The 21,113-nt window shown below is 45.7% G+C and overlaps 1 non-coding gene across 1 annotated transcript; it reads left to right on the forward strand.

Moving 5' to 3' along the window:
• The first annotated feature begins 13,916 nt into the window (after positions 1–13,916).
• On the forward strand, positions 13,917–14,134 carry LOC137317460 (small nucleolar RNA U3). Its single transcript, XR_010961711.1, has one exon. It is a non-coding gene; the product is annotated as a small nucleolar RNA U3 (small nucleolar RNA).
• The last annotated feature ends 6,979 nt before the right edge of the window (positions 14,135–21,113 follow it).

A 21,113-nucleotide genomic window follows, 5' to 3' on the forward strand; every position in this document is an offset into this window, starting at 1 on the left:
TCTTATGAATCTTTTATGCACCTTCTCCTGTGCGTCTGTATCGTTTTTATAATATTGAGACCAGAACTGTTCACAGACATGAAACGTTAACTCTGTTTGTCTCTCCACAGATGCTGCTGACCTGCTGAGTGTTTGCAGCATTGCCTGATTTCATTACAGTATTCTAAGTCTGGTTCAACCAAGGTCCTCTACTATTTTAAGATAACTTCTCTGTTTTTCAATTCTCTCCCGCTAGAAATGAATACCAGTGCTTTGTTTGCATTGTTATGGCCTTTTCCCTCAGTATGATAGCTGCCTTGTCCCTCGGTAAGACGGCTGCCTTGCTGGTGAACATTTTGTTTCCGGTTCAGGGCCGGAGTGAAAGGTTCCTTTCTACCCACTGTGTGCTGTACATGTACAGGAGCAAACACTGTGACACACATGGGCTACAGTACAGAGAAGGAGATATAGACTGAGAGAGACATTTCGTTTAAATGTAGAGGCACTGATATTGATATATGTGCAGGTCTCAATTTTGTATTTATTCAGGGCCACCATTTTCTGTCAATGAAGCACTGGAACATTTATTACAGAGTATCTCTCCTTACTGGGAAGGATACACACTGTACAAAGGGCAGGAAATACAAATTGAAACACAGATACATGTCTGAATGGAGATCAGAAATTGCACAGATAAAGCACAGGTGTAGATCTGGTCGTTATGTTTTAAAACTATTCTTTTATTTTATCTATTGAATAAAGGTTTCTCAAAACTACACCCCAGATCCTCCAATCTGCATATCGGACCAGACCAATCTGCAGGTCTGAGTTTGTACCAGTCCATGTATCTATTTCTGAAACAGTACTGAAACAGTACCGAAACGGCCCTTATCAAAGTCACAAATGACATCCTGAGACCCGTGGTAAACTATCCCTCCTCATCCTTCTCGACCTGTCTGCAGCCTTTGACAGGGTTGACTACATCATCCTCCTCCAACGCCTCTCCTCCATCGTCCAGCTCGGTGGGACTGTGCTCGCCTGGTTCCATTCTTATCTACCCACTGATAGTCAGACAATCATCTGCAATAGCTTCTCTTTCCACTCCGGCACCGTTACCTCTGGAGTCCCCAAAAGATCTATCCTTGGCCCCCTCCTATTTCTCATCTACATACAGCCTCTCGGTGACTTCATTCGAAAACAGAACGTTAGATTGCACATGTGCACTGACAACAACCAGCTCTTGGAGCATGATGGGAAGGATCCCGTTGTCGTGATCCAAGTATGAACCAAGGACATCGGTAGATCAAGTAATGAGGTTCTGATGAGGGAATTTGAGGAGCTTGCGCCCAAATGATTAAACAGGACCGCATAGATAATAATCTCTGGATTACTGCCTGAGCTACGAGCAAATTGGCACAGGGTTAAACAGTTCAGAGAGTTAAATGCGTGGCTAAAAGAGTGGTGTGGCAGACAGGGGTTTCGATTCATGGCGAAAAGTAATAGAAACATAGCCACATAGAAATTAGGAGCAGGAGTAGGCCATTCGGACTTCGAGCCTGCTCCACCATTCAATATGATCATGGCTGATCCTCTATCTCAATACCATATTCCTGCTCTCTCCCCATACCCCTTGATGCCTTCTAAGTCTAGAAATCTATCCATCGCCTTCTTAAATATATTCAGTGACTTGGCTTCCACAGCCTTTTGACGTAGATAATTCCACAGGTTCCCCACCCTCTGATTGAAGAAAATTCTCCTGATCTCAGTCCTAAATGTCCTACCCCGTATCCTGAGACTGTGACCCCTCGTTCTGGACCCTCCAGCCAGTGGAAACATTCTCCCTGCATCCAGTCTGTCTAGCCCTGTCAGAATTTGATATATATTTCAATTAGATACCATCTTATTCTTCTAAACTCGCGTGAATACAGGCTGAGTCGACCCAATCTCTCCTCATACGACAGTCCTGCCATCCCAGGAATCAGTCTGGTGAACCTTCGCTGCACTCCCTCTATGGTAAGTATATCCTTTCTTAGGTGACGAGACCAAAACTGCACTCAATACTCCAGGTTTTATGTCACCAAGGCCCCGTATAACTGCAGTAAGATATCTTTTCTCCTATACTCAAATCATCTTTCAATGAATGCCACCATATCATTTACCTTCCTAACTGTTTGCGACACCTGTAGGTTTGCTTTCAGTGACTGGTGTAGAAGGACACCCTGGTCCCTTTGTACATCAACGTTTCCCAATCTATCACCATTTAAATAATACTATGCCTTTCTGTTTTTCCTTCCAAAGTGGATAACGTCACATTTATCCACATTATACTGCATCTGCCAAATATTTTCCACTCACTCAACGTGTCTAAATAGCCTTGAAGCCTCTTTACATCCTTCTCACAACTCACGATCCCACCTAGTTTTGTGTCGTCAGCAAACTTGGAAATATTATATTTGGTTCCCGCATCCAAATCATTGATATGTATTGTGAATAGCTGGGGCCCAAGCACTGATCCCTGCGGTACCGCACTAGTCACCACTTGCCACCCCGAAAAAGACCTATTCATTCCTACTCTCTGTTTCCTGTCTGTTAACCAATTTTCAATCCATGCCAGTATATTATCACCAATCCCATGTGCTTCAATTTTGGACACTAACCTCTTACGTGGGACTTTATCAAAGACCTTTTGAAAATCCAAATAAACCACATCCACTGGTTCTTTCTTATCCATTCTACCAGTTACTTCCTCAAAAATCTCCAGCAGATTTGTCAAACATGATTTCTCTTTCATAAATCCATGTTGACTTTGTTTAATCCCGTTGATATTTTCGAAGTGTCCTGTTATCACATCCTTTATAACAGACTCAGCATTTTCCCTACTACTGATATTTTTTTCTCGCATTCCTTTCTTAAATAGCGGGGTTACATTTGCCACCCTCCAATCTGCAGGAACTGTTCCATAATCTATAGAATTTGAGAAAATGACGACTAATGCATCCACTATTTCCATGACTACCTCAATTAATACTCTGGGATGCAGATTATCAGGCCCTCGGGATTTATCGGCTTTCAGTCCCATTAATTTCTCCAGCACTATATTTTTACGAATACTAATTTCCTTTAATTCCTCCTTCTCACTCGTCCCTTGATTCGCGACCGTTTCTGGGAAGTTATTTGTGTCCTCTTTCGTGAAGACAGAACCAAAGTATTTTTTTAATTGCTCCACCATTTCCTTGTTCCCCATTATAAATTCTCCCGTTTCTGACTGTAAGAAATCTACATTTGTCTTCACTAATCTTTTTCTTTTTATACACTTGTAGAAGCTTTTACCGTCCTCTTTTATGTTCCCTGCAAGTTTACTCTCACACTCTAATTGTCCCCTCTTAATCAATCACTTGGTCCTTTCTTGTTGAATTCTAAACTGCTCCCAATCCTCATGCTTGCTAATAATCTCTGGATTACTAACTGAGCCACGAGCAAATTGTCATCGTGGCAAACAGATCAGAGAGTTAAATGCGTGTCTCAAAGCGTGGTGTGGGAGACAGGGGTTTCGATTCAGGGGCACTGGCACCAGTACTGGAAAAGAGGGAGCTGTTCCGTTTGGACGGGCTCCACTTTAACCGAACTGGGACCAGTGTCGTGGCGAATCGAATAAATAGGGCTGTAGACATGGCTTTAAATTGAAAAGGGGTGGGTGTGATTTCAGGTAAGGATGAACTCATGGAAAAGTCAAGGCCATAGAGCAGTGTAGTGATTTGGGTAAAGACAAGTCGAGTGTGTCAGGGTGGGACAGAGAGTTTAATGGTAATAGTGCTTCAGTGAATAAGGACAAATCAGGGAATAAGAGTAAAACGTTCAAATTAAAGGTGCTTTATCTGATTGCATGAAGTATTTGGAACAAGACAGACGAATTAATGGCACAAATAGAGATCAATCGGTTTGATTTAGTAGTCGTTACTGAGACGTGGTTGCAAGGAGACCAAGGTTGGGAACTGAATATTTCAGGGAATTTGACTTTTCGAAAAGAGAGACAAAATGGATAAGTAGCGGCGGTAGCTCTGCTAATAAATCATAGAAAGGTTACAGCATGGAAGGAGGCTATTCAGCCCATCGAGTCTGCGCTGATACTATGCAACATCAATCTAGCTAGTACCACGCCTCCTACTTTCCCCGTGGCTCTGCAATTTTTTTCCTTTCAAGTACTTGTCCAGTTCCATTTTGAAGGCCATGATTGAATCTGCCTCCACTTACAACTTGGGCAGTGCATTCCAGATCCTAACCACTCGCTGTGTAAAAACGTTTGTCATCATGTCACCTTTGTTTCTCTTGCCAATCACCTTAAATCTATGTCGTCTGGTCGATGACCCTTCCAACAATGGGAATGGTTTCTCTCTATCTACTCTGTCTAGACCCTTCATGATTTTGAATACCTTTATAAAATATCCTCGCAACCGTCTCTGTTCCAAGGGGAACAAACCCAGCTTCTCCAGTCTATCCACGTAACTGAAGTCCCTCATCCCTGGAATCATTCTAGTAAATCTCTACTAAATAATAAAGGAAGACAAAATGGAAAAGGAGCGGGGGTAACCCAGATAATAAAGGATGACACAAGGACAGTGGCGCGAAAGGATCTTGGCTCGGAAGATCAGGATGTCGAATCAGTATAAGTGGAGATAAGAAATAACAAGGGGCAGAAAACACAGAAGGGAGTAGCTTACAGGCCGCCTGACAGTAGTTATACTGTTGGGCAGAGTATTAATCAAGAAATAGGAGGAGCTTGTAAGAAAGGTATGGCAATAATCGTGGGGGACTTTAATCTTCATATAGGCTGGGCAAAGCAAATCGTCAAAACTTATTTGGAGGACGAGTTCATGGAATGCATTTGAGACAGTTTCTCAGAAGGATAGTATGTGGAACCAACCAGGAAACTGGCTATTTTAGATTTTGTCTTGTGTAATGACACAGGGTTAATTAGTAATCTCAGTGTAAGGGATCCTCTAGCGAAGAGTGATCATAATATGATACAATTTCACATTGAGTTCGAGAGTGACACACTTGAGTCCGACACTAGAGTCTTAAACTTAATCAAAGCCAATTACATAGTTTTGATGGGCGAGTTGACTAAGGTTAATTGGGAAATTAGATTAAAAGATATGATGGTGGAAAAGCAATGGCGATCATTTAAAGAAATGTACAGGAAGGTTGCAGATGGAGTGTAATGTGGGCAAATGTGAGATTATTCACTTTGGTAGGAAGAATAGTAAAATAGAATATTTTTGAATGGTGAGAAAATATTAAATGTTACTGTTCTGAAAGATCTGGGTTTCCTTCCACACGAAACACAGAAATTTACCATGCAGGTACAGCAAGCAATTAGGAAGGGAAATGGTATGTTGGCCTTTATTGCAAGGGGGTTGGAGTACACGTGTAAGGAAGTCTTCCTCCAATTGTGCAGAGCTTTGGTGAGACCACATCTTGAGTATCGTGTACAATTTTGGTCTCTTTATCTCAGAAAGGATATACTTGCCTTAGAGGTGGTGCAATGAAGGTTCACTGGATTGATTCCTGGGATGAGAAGGCTCTCCTATTTGGAGAGATTGAGTCAAATGGGCCGATAATCTCTGGAGTTTCGAAGAATGAGAGGTGATCTCATTGAAACATATAAGATTCTGAGAGGGCTTGACAGGGTAGATGCTGCGAGGCTGTTTCACATGGCGGAAGAATCAAGAACCACGGGGCAGAGTCTCAAGATAAGGGGTCAGACATTTAGGACTGAGATGAGGAGGAATTTCTTCAATGGAAGAGTTGTGATTCTTTGGGATTCTCTGTCCCAGAGGGCTGTGGATGCTCAGTCGTTGAGTATATTTAAGGCTGCGATCGATAGGTTTTTGGACTCTGTGGGTATTAAACTGAGTAGGGCCCCAAACCCGGTGAGGGTATCGCGATCTGTAATTTACCCGGGCCCGGTGTTTCCTTCGCAGGCAGAACGAGACATTCGTCCAGTCTCAGCACTTACCTGAAAGCAGCGTTCCAAATCAGCGTTGCCCCGAGAATGCATGGACGTTAGCACTTTACACCAACATGGGGAGCCCCAATCTCTTAAAGGCAGGCTGTCTCTCTGACAGACAGTCAAAATCTCTTAAAGGTAGCCGGTACCTGTTATTGGCGAAAAATAACATTCTGCTATCTGCACAGAGTATGGACGGAGTTCAGACATCATACACGTAAAACACAGATGCAGGCCCCGCCCCTATGTTTACAAACTGTTGAATTATGTTAAAACATTGAATAAAGGTTGCGTACCAATAAATCCCACATCCTCCAAACTGCATGCCAGACCTCACCAATCTGCCAGTCCGAGTTGGTACCAGGCCTGCGAGAGTGTGTGCACCAAGGTCCACTGTTGATGCACGACAGGCCTTGGTGCAAGAGGTGGACAGGAGGAGGAACATCCTATATCTTCAGGGTGGAGGGGCAAGGGACCCTCCAGTTATATGCTCAAAAGGCAGTGGGAGGCAGTAGGGGGCGAAGTCAATGCAAGCTGCATAGCACCACGAACATGAATGCAGTGCAGGAAGAAGTTCAACCTTTGACACGAGTGGTCAAGGTGAGTGATCTCAACTCTCAAGTGTCATCTCCTACCAATTGCCCCACTAGCCACATCCACTGCTCCACGCACTATACCCCCATCACCCACATACCATCGAACTCATTCAATCAGTACTCAACACTTCCAATCAGGTGCTTCCTCTCATCTTCACACATTATCACTGTTGCAAGACGTGCACCTACAACACACAGGTCACACACTCTGGCAGCTATTCAACCATGACAGGCACATCACCCAGTCCCGCTTTCTTGCAGGAGAAGCTGGTGCTTATCAGGAGGCAGCAAGTGGCAGTGGCATTCAGCCCCGCGATCCTGTTCTGCCATTCAATAAGATAATTGTGATCTGTGACCGAACTCCATATGCCAGCCTTTGCCCGATATCCCTTAATACCCTTGGTTCACAGAAATCTATCAATCTCAGCTTTAAAATTCACAATTGAGCTCGCATCAACTGCCGTCTGCAGAAGAGCGTTCCAAACTTCTCCCACAAAAATATTTACAAATGCATCAGCAGCCAGAAAGAATAATCCAACGACTAATCTGTAAATCCTGCATGGTCCCTTTAAGTAGTGCTGTTGGGGTTCCTCCAGGCACTCTTGTTCAGATGGTCGTGGTTAAGACAATGTGTATTTGATATCATGTCCAATTTAACCATGAACTAAACTTTTCCCCTGTGTACTGGTTATCATCTCCAATTTAACAATTAACTGTTACTTTATTCCAATTTTTATATCTTATCATGTCCAATTTAATCATTAATTGTAACCCTATTCCCCTTTATACTAGTTATCACGTCCAACTCAAGAATTAATTGTAACTTTATCGCCTGTATATTAGTTATCGTGAGCAAATTAACAAACAACGATAAATTTAGTCCCAAGTTTATTTGTGATAATCAGTTATTTAAAAATTAACTGTAACTATATTCCACTGTGTATTAGTTATCATATCCAATGTAACAATTATCATCAACATTAATCCCATGTATTGGTTATCATGACTAAATTGATGAACAACGATAAATTTATTTCCAGTTGTACTTGTTATTATGTCCAGTTGAACAATTAACTGTGATTTTTTTCCCCTGTCTATTGGTTAAAATATCCAATTTAACAAATAAATGTGACTTTATACCCTTTATAGAAATAGGTGCAGGAGTAGTCCATTCGGCCCTTCATTCCAGCTCTGCCATTCAGTATAATCATGGCTGATCCTTTATCTAAATATCATATTCCTGCTCTCTCCCCATACCCTTTGATGCCTTGTTTTCTACAAATCTATTTATCTCCTTCTTAAACATGTTCAGTGACTTGGTCTCCACAGCCTTCTGTGGTGGGGAATTCCGCAGGTTCACCATCCTCTGAGTGAAGAAATTTCTCCTCGTCTCAGTCCAAAATGTTCTACCCCTTATCCTGAGACTGTGACCCCTCGTTCTGGACCCCCTTGCCAGGGGAAACATTCTCCCTGCATCCAGTCTGTCTAACCCTGTCAGAATTATGTACGTTTCAATGAGATCCCCTCTCATTCTTCTAAACTCTAGTGAATACAAGCCGAGTTTACCCAATCTCTCCTCAGACGACAGTCCTGCCTTCACAGGAATCAGACTGGTGAACCTTTGCTGCACTCCGTCTGTGGCAAGTATATCCTTTCTGAGATAAGGAGACCAAAACTGTACACAATACTCCCGGTGTGGTCTCACCAAGGCCCTGTACAACTGCAGTAAGACACCCTTGCTCCTGTACTCAAATCCTCTTGCAATGAAGGACAACATATCATTTGCCTTCCTAACTGATTGCTGCACCTGCATGTTTGCTTTCACTGACTGGTGTACAGGGGCACCCAGGTCCCTTTGTATATCAACATTTCCCAATCTATCTATCTGTCTTTCCAAGTGAGGAGTGGTACTCTATAATAAATGTTCCAGTGCTGTGTTAAATGTCTCTGTCTGTATCTCCTTCTCCGTACTGTACAGCCCGTGTGTGTCTCAGTGTCAGTTCCTGTACATTTACAGCACACAGCGGGTAAAAGAGAACGAATCACTCCCGTCTGGTACTGTGCGGTCCGTGTGTGCCTCAAAGTCAGTTCCAGTGATCAAAACATGATATAATTTCACATCCAGTTTGAAAGCGAGGATCTTGGGTCTGAAACTACTGTATTAAACTTAAATAATTGCAATTATAAATGAATCAGGGTGGAATTGGCTAAAGTGGACTGGGTAAACAGATTAGATGATACGAGGGTGGATAAGCAGTGGGTAACATTAAAAAGATATTTTATGACTCGCAACAAAAATATATCGCTGTGAGGAGGAAAGACTCCACATAAAGGGTGAACCAACCATGGCTAACTAAGGAAGTAAAGGATGGTATCAGGTTAAAAGAAAAAACATACAACATGGCAAAGATTACTGGTAAGCCCGAAGATTGGGAAAACTTTTAAAACCAGCAAAGGATGACTAATAGAATAATAAAGAGGGAGAAAATAAATTATGAGAGCAAACTAGCAAGAAATATAAAAACTGACATTAAAAGCTGCTACAAGCATATAAAAAGGAAGAGGGTAGCTAAAGTAAACATTGGTCCCTTAGAGGATGAGACTGGGGAATTAATAATGGAAATCAATGACATGGCAGAGGAATTGAACAGATATTTTGTATCTGTCTTCAGAGTAGAATACACTATTAATATACCAATAATAGTAGAAAATCAAGGGGCAAAAGGGAGGGAGGAACTACAAACAATCACTATCACGAGAGAAAAAGTACTAGGTAAACTAATGGGTCTAAAGGCTGACAAGTCCCCTGTACCTAATGGCTTGCATCCAGGGGTCTTCAACGAAGTGGCGACAGAGATAGTGGATACTTTGGTTGTAATCTTCCAGAATTCACTAGATTCTGGAAAGGTCCCAGCGGATTGGAAAACTGCACATGTACCACCCCTATTCAAGAAGGGAGTGAGACAGAAAGCAGGTAACTATAGACCAGTTAGCCGAACATCTGTCATTTGGAAAATGCAATAATATATTATTAAGGAAGTAGCAGCAGGACATTTGGAGACTCATAATACAGTCAAGGAGGGTCAACATGGTTTTCGGAAGGGGAAATCATGTCTGACAAATTTATTAGTGTTCTTTGAGGAAGTAACGGATACGGTGGATAAAGGGGAGCCAATGGATGCAGTATATTTGGATTTCCAAAAGGCATTCGATAAGGTGCCACATAAAAGATTACTGCACAAGATAAGAGCTCATGGTGTTAGGGGTAATATACTGGCATGGATAGAGGATTGGCCAACGAACAGAAACCAAAGAGTCGGGATAAAAGGGTAATTTTCAAAATGGCAATCTGTAACTAGTGGGTGCCACAGGGCTCAGTGCTTGGGCCTCAACTATTGACAATATATATCAATGACTTGGAAGAAGGAACAGAGTGTCTTGTGGCTAAATTTGCTGATGGTGCAAAGATAAGTGGAAAAGCAAGTTGCGATGAGGACACAAAGTGTCTGCAAAGAGATATTGACAGGTTAAGCGAATGGACAAAAATTTGGCAGATGGAATAGACCGTGGGAAAATGTGAATTCGTCCACTTTGGAGGAAAAATAATAAAGCAAAATATTTGAATGGAGAAATTCTACAAAATGCTGCGGCACAGAGGGATCTGGGTGTCCTCATACATGAAACACAAAAAGTCAACATACAGGTGCAGCAGGTAATCAGGGAGGCAAACGAAATATTGGCCTTTATTTCGAGGGGGATGGAGTATAAAAGCAGGGAAGTCATGCTACAACTGTACAGGGTGCTGGTGAGACCACACCTGGAGTACTGCTTACAGTTATGGTGCTCTTATTTACGGAAGGACATTCTTGCATTGGAGGCAGTTCAGAGAAGGTTCACTAGGTTGATTCCGGTTATGGAATGGTTGCCTTATGATGAAAGATTGAACAGGTTGGGTCCATACTCATTGGAGTTGAGAAGAATGAGAGGAGATCTTATTGAAACATATAAGATTCTGAGTGGACTCGATAGGGGAGATGCTGAGAGGATGTTACCCCTCATGGGGGAATCTAAAACTAGGGGCAGAGTCTCAGAATAAGAGGTCGCCCGTTTAAGACGGAAATGAGGTGGAATTTATTCTCCCAGAGGGTCGTGAATCTTTGGAATTCTTTACCCCAAAAAGCTGTGAAGGCTGAGCCATTGAATACATTCAAGGCTGTGTTAGACAAATTTTTGAACAGCAAAGGAGTCAAAGGATATGGGGAAAAGGCGGGAAAGTGGAGTTGAGGTAACAATCAGATCAGCCATGATCTCATGAAATGGCGGAGCAGGCTCGAGGGCCAGAATGGCTTGCTCCTGCTCCTACCTCTTATGGTCTTAAGGTCTTATGACGACGTCAAGTCAGTTTTTCCCTCGTGTTGGTTCACTCACCACCAGTCGCAGGCCCAGTCTGGCAGCTTTTTTCTTCAGGACTCGGCCAGTTCGGTCAGCAGTGATGCTACTGAGCCAATCTTGGTGATGGACGTTGAAGTCCCCCACCTAGAGTACGTTCTGTGCCCTTGCTACCCTCAGTCCTTCCTACAATTGGTGATAAACGTAGAGGAGGACTGATTCATCAGCTGAGGGAGGGCGGTATGTGGTAATCACAGGAGGTTGCCTTGCCCATGTTTGACCTGATGACATGAGTCTTCTTGGGGTCCCGACTCAATGTTAACTACTTTCAGGGCCATTCTCCCCTGACTGTATACAGCTGTACTGCCAGCCCTGGAGAGTCTGACCTGCCGGTGGGACAGGACATAACTGTGAATAAAAGATCACAGTTTCAGTGTCAAGCAATCACTTTCTGAATCAATGATCACAGTGCTGGGTCATCCATCCACTGTGTGAATCAATGATCACATTGCTGGGTCACCCACCCACTGTGTGAATCAATGATCACAGTGCTGCGTCACCCACCCACTGTGTGAATCAATGATCACAGTGCTGGGACACCCACCCACTCTGTGAATCAATGATCACAGTGCTGGGTCACCCACCCACTGTGTGAATCAATGATCACAGTGCTGGGTCACCCACCCACTGTGTGAATCAATGATCACAGTGCTGGGTCACCCACCCACTGTGTGATTCAATGATCACAGTGCTGGGTCACCCACTCACTGTGTGAATCAATGATCACAGTGCTGGGTCACCCACCCACTGTGTGAATAAGTGATCACAGTGCTGGGTCACCCACCCACTGTGTGAATCAATGATCACATTGCTGGGCCATCCACCCACTGTGTGAATCAATGATCACAGTGCTGGGTCACCCACCCGATATGTGAATCAGTGATCACAGTGCTGGGTCACCCACCCACTGTGTGAATCAATGATCACAGTGCTGGGTCACCCGCCCACTGTGTGAATCAATGATCACAGTGCTGTGTCACCCACACTCTGTGTGAATCAATGATCACAGTGCTGGGTCACCCAATCACTGTGTGAATCAATGATCACAGTGCTGGGTCACCCACTCACTGTGTGAATCAATGATCACAGTGCTGGGTCACTCACCCACTGTGTGAATCAATGATCACAGTGCTGGGTCACTCACTCACTGTGTGAATCAATGATCACAGTGCTGGGACACCCACCCACTCTGTGAATCAATGATAACTGTGCTGGGTCACCCACCCACTGTGTGAATCAATGATCACAGTGCTGGGTCACCCAATGTGTGAATCAATGATCACAGTGCTGGGTCACCCAATGTGTGAATCAATGATCACAGTGCAGGGTCACCCAATGTGTGAATCAATGGTCACAGTGCTGGGTCACCCACCCTCTGTGTGAATCAATGATCACAGTGCTGGGTCACCCACCCACTGTGTGAATCAATGATCACAGTGCTGGGTCACGCACCCACTGCGTGAATCAATGATCACAGTGCTGGGTCACCCACCCATTGCGTGAATCAATGATTACAGTGTTGGGTCACCCACCCACTGTGTGAATCAATGATCACAGTGCTGGGTCACCCACCCACTGTGTGAATCAATGATCACAGTGCTGGGTCACCCACCCTCTGTGTGAATCAATGATCACAGTGCTGGGTCACCCACCCACTGTGTGAATCAATGGTCACAGTGCTGGGTCAACCACCCTCTGTGTGAATCAATGATCACAGTGCTGGGTCACCCACCCACTGTGTGAATCAATGATCACAGTGCTGGGTCACCCACCCACTGTGTGAATCAATGATCACAGTGCTGGGTCACCCACCCATTGCGTGAATCAATGATTACAGTGTTGGGTCACCCACCCACTGTGTGAATCAATGATCACAGTGCTGGGTCACCCACCCTCTGTGTGAATCAATCGTCACAGTGCTGGGTCACCCACTCACTGTGTGAATCAATGATCACAGTGCTGGGTCATCCACGCACTGCGTGCATCATCGGGTCTTGACAGGGTAGATGCTGAGAGATTGTTTCCCCTGGCTCGAGAGTTTAGAACTCGGGGGCATCGTTTCAGGATAATGGGTCGGCCATTTAGGACAGAGATGAGAAAGAATTTCTTCACTCAGAGGGTGGTGAATCTTTGGGATTCTGTACCCCAGAGGGCTGTGGATGCTCAGTCGTTGTATATGTTCAAGGCTAAGGTGGATAGATTTTGGATTTTTTTTTTATTCGTTCATGGGATGTGGGCGTCGCTGGCGAGGCCAACATTTATTGCCCATCCCTAATTGCCCTTGAGAAGGTGGTGGTGAGCCACCTTCTTGAACCGCTGCAGTCCGTGTGGTGACGATTCTCCCACAGTGCTGTTCGGAAGGGAGTTCCAGGATTTTGACCCAGCGACGATGAAGGAACGGCCGATATATTTCCAAGTCGTGATGGTGTGTGACTTGGAGGGGAACTTGCAGGTGGTGTTGTTCCCATGTACCTGCTGCTCTTGTCCTTCTCGGGGAATCAAGGGATATGGGGATCGAGCAGAAAAGTGGAGTTGAGGTTGAATATCAGCCATGATCTGATTGAAGAGCGGAGCCGTCTCAAGGGGCTGTATGGCCTACTCCTGCTCCTATTTCTTACATTCTTATGTTCTTATGATCAGGACAGTTGCTGGAGACTGGTAACTAAATTATGCAAATAAGTGCCCACTTAGTAATGGCTGTACGACAGAAACGGTATTTCTTTTTCACAGAATTATAAGTTTACAAAAGGTGAAGCGGAGATTAATTGCGTTTTTATTCGATTCCCTGCCGGGTGCAATGAATGGTGGAAGAATTGGTCCGCGCTCAGCATGTGTTAAAGGGGGCTCGCTGAGGGTGGAGAGCGGTGTTGTGGCATCTCTTCAGTCAGACTGTACTTTTGGCGATCATTTCTATAGCTTTTGAACTTGAGAAATGTGTTTTGAAGTGTTTGGTCTCACTCACCACGAGGAGGAGATTGAGCTTTTCCTTCTGACCGTGAAGCGGTTTGTAAGTGTTGTTTTATACCAGCGCTTGTGGCCATTGATGACCGTTCCCTTCTCTCAGTGTGCGAGAAGTGGAAGAAGGAAACGCATTCTGAGTGGTTAGTGTTTTTACAGCTCAAAAGTAGCAATATTTATCTGTCAATTATTTTATATATACAGGTGCTTCCCTCCAGTAAGAGTGTAAGTCTTTGCCACCTCATCCGAACTCGTGCTGCTATCTGTTGCTTTCCCCTCCTTTTGTCGGTTTTTAACTCATCAGTAAGAGTTTCCACTGAACTGATTTGGTCCGGTCGCTGAAATAACGTAGTTAATGGAGCACAAAATCTCGGCTTGCAGTACTGATTAAATCGATTCCCGCCTGCCATCTCAGGTGGATGTAGAAGATCGCATGACACTATTTCGAAGAACTTGGGGGGAGTTCTCCCAGGTGTCCTGGTCAATATTTACCCCTCAACCAACATCACTAAAAGAGATTATCTGCCCAATACACCATTGCGGTTTGTGGGACCTTGCTGTGAGCAAATTGGCTGCGGCGGTTCCTACATTACAACAGTGGCTACACTTCAAAAATGCTTTGGGACATCCTGCGGTCAGGAAAGGCGCTATATAAATGCGAGTTCTTTCTTTAGTAGCAGAAGGATTGGTGAATGGGACATGGTGTGAGTTAGGATACGGGCAGCAGAGTTTTGATATGCTGAAGATTATGGAGGGTGCATGATGGGAGGGCGTCCAGGAGAGCCTTGGAATTGTCGAGTTTGGCGGTAACAAAAGCATGGATGAGGGTTTCAGTAGCATATGGACTGAGGCGGAGACGGGCGATATTACGCAGGTGGAAATAGGCAGTATTGGTGATGGAGAGGATCTGGGGTCAGAAGCTCAGTTTAGGATCAAAAGGACGCCGAGATTGCGAACGGTCTGGTTCAGCCTGAGACATTGGCCAGGGAGGGGGAGGGAGTTTATAGCAGGGACCGAAAATAATGGCTTTGGTCTTCCCAATATTTAATTGGAGGAAATTTCTGCTCATTTACTGCTAGATATCAGACAAGCAGTGTGACGAATCAAAGGCAATGGAGGTGTGGAGAGAGGTGGTGGTGAGGTAGAGCTGAGTGCCGGCAGTGTACATGTGGGACCCGACGAGTTTTTGGATGATGTAGCCAAAGGGCAGCATGTAGATGAGAAATAGGAGGGGGGCAAGGATAGATCCTTGGGGGAGTGGGAAGAGAAGCCATTGCACGTGATTCTCTGTCTACGACTGGATAGATTCGAAATAAACCAGGTGAGGGCAGTCCAATCCAGCTGGACAATGGAGGAGAGGAGAGATGACTGCACGTCAAAAAGTACTTCTTTGGCTGTAAAGAGCTTTGGGACGCCCTGAGGTAGTGAAAGGTGCGATATCAACTGCTTACCTGACAGGGGAGATCCCATTATGAGGAAGGCGCCAGATCAAGTAGATTCAGCTCGTGCCATTTTAAGCTTTGCTGATGTAGAGGTGGATCCTCATGCTGGCCGGAGACAATTCTAACACCTTTCTCCAGTAAAGTGAAATCTAATTTGCAGCGGACGTGGTGACAACGGCTCCCCGAGCACCTGGGCCCGGGGTGTGAAATACCGTCAGGCTGACTGCTAGGGCGGGTGAAGGAACCTCGCCATGGCAACGAAATATTTTCCTGAAGAAGGTTCTTCTCGAAACCTGCGGTTTCAAGGCCGCAGATGTCTTCTGCCTGCATGATGGGAGGGCGGCCAGGCGAGCATTGGAATTGTCGAGTCTGGAGGTAACAAAAACACGGATGAGGATTTCCCGAGGAGCAGATAAGTGGAAGTGACCTTTAGGGATGTCTCAGAATTGCAAAAGATGCCCCAGGCCTTCAATGAGAAGCCGAAGGGAGGGCCGCGATCACTTCTCACTGAGGAGCCGCTCTTCACAATCCAACTGGAGAAGGAACAGACGCTGACCCTCCATCAACGGAGGACAGACCTCCTTCCTCATCCCAAGGATCGTCGAGAAGTTCCAGCACACGACAACAATGCAGAATCTGGACCGAGGTTTAGAAATGGACGGTAACGTAAAACCAGAGTGATGCAATTGGAAGACGTTAATGGTTGTCATTTGTATTTTTAAAACGGCTTTCAAAATTGCATCGATAAACGTGCGCAGTGTTAAAGCGACTACGCGACGTGCTGTGACCCTGAACTACCTGTCCAGGGTCAAGAGGGAACTGCTGTTCCTGCAGGAGTGCGGGATCCTGCACCTCAGCAACTACCGGCAGTGGTCACGCATGTGGACCCAGTAGCAATCGAACTGTTCGGGAATCAACGATAGTCATTCCTCGGGCTGGGGATTCTGCTGTGAGGAGAACAATTCACCATCACCGAGGTTAGAGAGGTGGTGGGTGGCCGCCTGCTCGTAGCAGACGTTCTGTACAAGAACGCCCCGCTCCGACTGCGGCCAACATAAAAGGGAATCCAAACGTCTTCGACAAGCATGTAAAAAGCAAACGGATCGTAAGAGGAGGGGTGGGCCGATTAGGGAGCATAAAAGAGATCTACTAATGGAAGCAGAGGGGATGGCCGAGGGACTAAATGAGTACTTTACATCTGACTTTACGAAGGAAGAAGATGCTGCCAAAGTCTCAGTAAAGGAAGATATAGTTGAGATACTGGATGGGCTAAAAATTGATAAAGAAGAGGTGCTAGAAAGGCTAGCTGCACTTAAAGTAGATAAGTCACTTGGTACGGGTGGGATGCATCCTATGTTTCTGAGGGAAGTAAGGATGGAAATTGTGGAGGTACTGGACATAATCTTCCAAACATCTGTAGAAATGGGGCCAGAGGACTGGAGAATTGGACATATTACACCCTTGTTCAAAAAAGGGTGTGAGGATAAACCCAGCAACTATAGTCCAGTCAGTTTAACCTCGGTGGTGGGGAAACTTTTAGAAATGATAATCCGGGAACGAATTAACAGTCACTTGAACGAGTGTGGGTTGATTGGAAAAAGCCAGCACGGATTTGTTAAAGGCAAATCGTGTTTAACTAATCTGACGGAGTTTTTTGATGAGGTAACGGAGAGTATCGATGAGGGCAATGTATTTGAGGTCGTGTATATGGACTTTCAAAAGGCGTTTGATAAAGTATCGCATGGTCGGCTTGTCATCAAGATTTCGGCCCATGGAATAAAGGCGGCAGTAGCAACATGAATACAGAATTGTCTCAGTGACAGGAGACAGAGAGTAGTGGTGAACGTTTGTATTTCGGACTGAAGGGAAGTGTGCAATGGTGTTCTCCAGGGGTCGGTGCTGGGACCGCTGCTTTTCTTGATATTTAATAATAAATTGGGCTTGGGTGCACAGGGCACAATCTCAAAACTTGCAGATGACACGTAACTTGGAAATGTAGTGAACAGTGAGGAGGATAGTGGTAGACTTTAAGAGGATATAGACAGGCTGATGGCTTGGGAGGAGACGTGGCAGATGAAATCTAACACCGAAAGATGCGAAGTTAAACATTTCGGTCAGAAGAACGAGGAGAGGCAATCTAAACGAGAGGACACAATTCTAAAGGGGGCACAGGAATAGAGAGATCTGGGGGTATATGTGCACAAATCGTAGAAGGTGGCAGGGCAAGTTGAGAAAGCGGTTAAAAAACATAAGAGATCATGTGTTTTATAAATAGAGGCATAGAGTATAAAAGTATGGAAGTCATGATGAACCTTTATAAAACACTGGTTCAGGTACAACTGGAGTATTGTGTCCAGTTCTGGGCACCGCACTTGAGGAAAGATGTGAAGGCCTTAGAGAGGGTGTAGAAGAGATTTATTAGAATGATTCCAGGGATGAGGGATTTTAGTTACGTGGAGAAGCTGAGTTTGTTCTCCTTGGAAAAGAAAAGGTTGCGAGGAGCTTTGACAGAGGTATTCAAAATCATGATGGGTCCAGATAGAGTGGAAACAGAGAAACTGTTCCCATTGGCGGAACTGTCAAGGACCAGAAGGCATAGATTTAAGGTGGTTGGCAAAAGAGCCAAGGGTGACATGAAGAAAAACTGTTTTACACCGCGAGTGGTTAGGATCTGCCATGCACTGCCCAAGGGGATGGTGGAGGCAGATTAAATCATGTGCCTTCAAAAGGGAACTGGATAAGTAATTGAAAGGAAAAATGTGCATGTATATGGGGATAGGGCGGGGGAGTGGGTCTAGCTGGATTGTTCTTGCATAGAGCGGGCGTGGACTCGATGGGGCGAATGGCCTCCGTGCATGCTGTTACTTTTCTACGATTCTATGATTCTAATGTGTACGCCCTGAAGCTCAGGGGCGAGCGGCTGGAGGTCTTTCAGCATTTCCCGATGCCGCTGGCGATCTCCGGTCCAGTCGTTCTCGCCGGAGACTTCAATTGCATCATCGATGCGGCTGGACGATCCAGCAGGACCGGGGGAATACTGGACACCACGTCCAAACTCCTGATGAAAGCGGTGAAAGATGCTAAGCTTTGTGACATCTTCAGCAACCCTGTGGATGGAGCTGCGCAGAGAAACACCTGGTCCAGGCTGGGCGGGCCCATCCGTTCCAGGATAGATTTCCTCTTTGTGTCCCCAACGCTCAAGATCAGATCCACCGACGTCCAGCCGGTGTTCCTCTCTGGCGACTGCCTCCTACTGGCTGACAGCCAATCGCAGGAGGACCAGAGGATGGGCAGGGGGATATTGAAGATGAACGTGATACTGTTGACCCCGGAGAACATCGAGGAACTAAAGAGGGATTACACTGGGTGGAGGACCGTGAAACCCCTCTTCGACACCATGGTGCACGGTTAGGAAGCGATCAAGGCCCATATCAGGAAGTTCTTCATCCTCAACGGTGTTCAGAAGGCCAGAGAGAGAGAGAGGGAAGTGTCATATCTCCAGAAAAGCATGCAGGATCTGCTCCAGCTGCAGTCGATGCGGGTCGATGTCGGGGGTGATCTCAGAGAGGTGAAGGGCCAGCAAGCCTCGCTTTTAACCTCCGAGGCCTCAAAGATCTTCTTCCGGCCCAGAGTCCGCTCCGTGGAGCAGTGCGAGAAGAGCTCGCGCTTCTTCTTCCAGAAGCTGCAAAGAGAGACCTGTGAGATCAGCAGCCTGAAGGAGGAAGACGGCTCAGTGACGTCTTCACAGGCCGACATACTTAGGATCAGCAAATCCTTTTATGCCGGGCTGTACGACTCAAGGCCCACAGACATCACGGCTTCCCAATCCTTCCTGTCCTCTATTACAGAGGATTTGGAGGGCAGCGAGCAGCAGAGCATGGATCAGCCACTGATATTAGACGAGCTGACAAAGGCCCTCTGTTCCTTTGAGAAGAGTAGAAGTCCCGGGAGCGATGTCTTACTGGTTGAGTTGCACTCGGCTCTGAAGGACTGGATAGGCCCAGACCTGCCGGAAGTTTACGGGGGTTTGCTTCTGGCAGGCAGCATGTCAGAGTCCATGAGGAAAGGCATCATCACGGTTATCTACAAGGGGAAGGGGGAGAGTGAAGAAATCAGAATTTGGCAATCCATTTCATTGCTAAATGTCGACTACAAGATTCTGTCTAAGGTCATCGCCAACAGGCTCTGGAGCGAGTGAACAACCCGGATCAGACCTGTACTGTACCCGGCAGGAAGATCTCTGATAGCCTTGGACTGCTCAGGGTTCAGCCTGGACCAGGAACAGGCCTTTGACAGAGAATCCCACACGTACATGATGGACATGCTCTCCAAAATGTGTTTTGTGGATGGAATCTGCGCTTGGATCTGGCTGCACTACGCAGACATCCGTAGCACAGTCCTAACAAACGCATAGGTGTCGGAGAGCCCTCCAATCAGATCTGGAGTCAGGTAGGTCTTTCCTCTCTCCGCGGCCTTGATCGTATGTTGAAACAAGCATTTTGCTGCGTTGATCAGGTAGGATGCAGATATCAGTGGGTGACTATCCTAGGCAGCGGATGCTCTCAGGTTAAGGCCTCCCAACACATGGACGACGTCACCGACGTTTGCTCCGATCAGCAGTAGGTTCACTGTCCTCAGCCCAACCCTGAGCTTCCCTCGAGGCTGCGGCGGGGAGGAGACCGTCGACCATCTCCTGGTGGGCTGCTCTTTGGTGCAGAAGGTTTGGAGACAGATGCGTTTATATCTGTCCAGGTTCATCCCCAACACCTCAGTAACACAAGATGCTCTGCTCTACGGGCAGTTCCCCGGGACACACACCAAGACAGATATCAACTGCTGCTGGAAGGCCATCAACTCGGTGAAGGAGGCCCCTTGGTCCGCCTGAAACCTGCTGGTCTTCCAGCTGATGGAGCTGTCCATGACCGAATGTTGCCAACTGACATACTCCAAGGTCCAGGAGTACGTGCTGCGGGATATAACGAAGCGAGGTGCAGCCTATGCAAAAGGTTTACGGGGAAAGGCCACCGTGCAAGGCCATTTCACCATGTATTGTAAAGAAAGTACTAGAAGAATAAAATTTTGGGGCACAGATACACAAATCACTAAAACTAGCGACACAAGTTATAAAAGGCAAATCAAGCATTGGAGTTCAAATCTGGAGGCGTAGAATTGATACGCAAAGCAGTTATGTTAAACTTGTGTGGAGCCTGGGTTAGGCCACACTTGTAGCATTGCGGACAGTTCTGGTCTCCATATTAGAGGAAGATATAAAAGCTTTGGAGAGAGGGCAAAAAAGATTCACAAGGATGATACCAGAAGTTAGAAGATATACTTATCAGGAAAGGCTGAACAGGCTGGATCTCTTCTCTGAAGAAAGGAGAAAGCTGAGGGGTGACCTGATAGAGGCCTTTAAGACAATGATGGGGTTTGATAGGGTAGACGTAGAGAAAATGTTTCCACTTGTGAGGGAGTCCAAAATTAGAGGTCATAAATATAAGATAGTCACTAATAAATCCAATAGGGAATTCAGGAGAAACTTCATTACCAAAGAGTGGTAAGAATGTGGAACTCACCACCACAAGCAGTAGTTGTGGCAAATAACATAGATGCATTTAAGGGGAAGCTGGATAAGCACAAGATGGAGAAAGGAATAGGGTATCCTGATAGGGTTAGATGAAGTGG

This window comes from Heptranchias perlo, unplaced genomic scaffold, assembly GCF_035084215.1.
Source record: "Heptranchias perlo isolate sHepPer1 unplaced genomic scaffold, sHepPer1.hap1 HAP1_SCAFFOLD_62, whole genome shotgun sequence".
Lineage (NCBI taxonomy): Eukaryota > Metazoa > Chordata > Chondrichthyes > Hexanchiformes > Hexanchidae > Heptranchias > Heptranchias perlo.